Source organism: Oncorhynchus gorbuscha, unplaced genomic scaffold, assembly GCF_021184085.1.
Source record: "Oncorhynchus gorbuscha isolate QuinsamMale2020 ecotype Even-year unplaced genomic scaffold, OgorEven_v1.0 Un_scaffold_1504, whole genome shotgun sequence".
Lineage (NCBI taxonomy): Eukaryota > Metazoa > Chordata > Actinopteri > Salmoniformes > Salmonidae > Oncorhynchus > Oncorhynchus gorbuscha.
The window spans coordinates 52,501-55,000 of NW_025746264.1; the positions used below are offsets into that span (position 1 = coordinate 52,501).

At 48.4% G+C, this 2,500-nt stretch overlaps 1 pseudogene; it reads right to left on the reverse strand.

Moving 5' to 3' along the window:
• LOC124023141 overlaps window positions 1-2,500 on the reverse strand; it is a 138,134-nt pseudogene that overhangs the window by 52,223 nt on the left and 83,411 nt on the right.

Sequence of the window (2,500 nt, forward strand, 5' to 3'; positions counted from 1 at the left end):
CACAGCTTGTTAAGGGGCTGTGAGGGAGAGGACATGAGGATGGTTGATCTGTAATTAAACTACCACAGCTTGTTAAGGGGCTGTGAGGGAGAGGACATGACGATGGTCGATCTGTAATTAAACTACCACAGCTTGTTAAGGGGCTGTGAGGGAGAGGACATGACGATGGTCGATCTGTAATTAAACTACCACAGCTTGTTAAGGGGCTGTGAGGGAGAGGACATGACGATGGTCGATCTGTAATTAAACTACCACAGCTTGTTAAGGGGCTGTGAGGGAGAGGCCATGACGATGGTCGATCTGTAATTAAACTACCACAGCTTGTTAAGGGGCTGTGAGGGAGAGGACATGAGGAGAGAAGAGACAAGAGGGTTTGGAGACGGGGTTAAAAGTTCATATTAGGGTTAGGAACCGAGGTTGGAGGTTAAGTCTTGACCTTGAAGATCTGTTTGAGACTGTGCTCTTAGGGCAGGGTTTAGATGTCAGAGGTCAGGGGTTACCCACATTGAAGATCTGTTTGAGACTGTGCTCTTAGGGCAGGGTTTAGATGTCAGAGGTCAGGGGTTACCCACATTGAAGATCTGTTTGAGACTGTGCTCTTAGGGCAGGGTTTAGATGTCAGAGGTCAGGGGTTACCCACATTGAAGATCTGTTTGAGGCTGTGTTCGGAGGGAGTGGGCAGACACAACATGCTGAAGTGGCGGATGAAACGAGGGGTCACTGGGTTACGGCCCCCTCCAGGCGGAGCGCAGGCCGCCGCGATCGTCATGTCCTGCAGAGAGAAAGAGAATGAGAGAGAAGAACGGAGGAGAGGGGGGTCGAAAGGAAGATTTGGCACAGAAAAAAGATTTCCTACCAACACATTTTCATATGTATTTGAACACTCATATTTTCATATATATTTAAACCCTCATATTTTGAAACCTCATATTTTCATCGATTTCATCTTCTATCAATATTACATTTGACTTTCAGTTTGAAGAACATCCACCCGGGCCAGAATTTTTAGCTGAGTTAAACTTCATAGTGAAACCCTGTTTGGATTAGAAAATATTGACATGCCCTTGGTTCTGTATTCCCTGTGCGTGTGTGTGTGTGTGTGTTTGCATATGACCTTGTGTGACTACTCTGGTTGCTGTCTTGACATGGTTGTCTGTCGTCTGTCTGCATGTGGTGGAAACACATTTACACCCAGGACACGTTCAGATCTCAACAAACAGAATAACTGATTCTGTGAATGATTCACTTGCACCCCCCCACATCACCCACCCCCACATCCACCCACGCACACACCCCCACTGATCCACCCCACTGATCCACCCACAACCTCACATCCACCCACCCCCTCACATCCACCCACCCCCACACATCCAACCACCCCCTCACATCCACCCACCCCCACACATCCACCCACCCCTCACATCTACCCACCCCCTCACATCCACCCACCCCCACACATCCACCCACCCCTCACATCCACCCACCCCCTCACATCCACCTAACCCCCACACATCCACCCACCCCCACACATCCACCCACCCCTCACATCCACCCACCTCCACACAGATTAATTGGTCCCTAATATGTACAAATAGGCCGTTTTAATGTGTGCTATTGGAACCTAATTACTGTGTGCTGACCATTCACAACAGTAACAAAGGACTAAAACAAACACATTGTACTGTAGCAGAATAATGGACCCCATCAGCTCCTGGACCTGGGCCTCCAATCTACTATGGACCTCAGACCATCCCTCTGTCTGAATACTAAAGTCAAACACATTGTACTGTAGCAGAATAATGGACCCCATCAGCTCCTGGACCTGGGCCTCCAATCTACTATGGACCTCAGACCATCCCTCTGTCTGAATACTAAAGTCAAACACATTGTACTGTAGCAGAATAATGGACCCCATCAGCTCCTGGACCTGGGCCTCCAATCTACTATGGACCTCAGACCATCCCTCTGTCTGAATACTAAAGTCAAACACATTGTACTGTAGCAGAATAATGGACCCCATCAGCTCCTGGACCTGGGCCTCCAATCTACTATGGACCTCAGACCATCCCTCTGTCTGAATACTAAAGTCAAACACATTGTACTGTAGCAGAATAATGGACCCCATCAGCTCCTGGACCTGGGCCTCAAATCTACTATGGACCTCAGACCATCCCTCTGTCTGAATACTAAAGTCAAACACATTGTACTGTAGCAGAATAATGGACCCCATCAGCTCCTGGACCTGGGCCTCCAATCTACTATGGACCTCAGACCATCCCTCTGTCTGAATACTAAAGTCAAACACATTGTACTGTAGCAGAATAATGGACCCTATCAGCTCCTGGACCTGGGCCTCCAATCTACTATGGACCTCAGACCATCCCTCTGTCTGAATACTAAAGTCAAACACATTGTACTGTAGCAGAATAATGGACCCTATCAGCTCCTGGACCTGGGCCTCCAATCTACTATGGACCTTAGACCATCCCTCTGTCTGAAT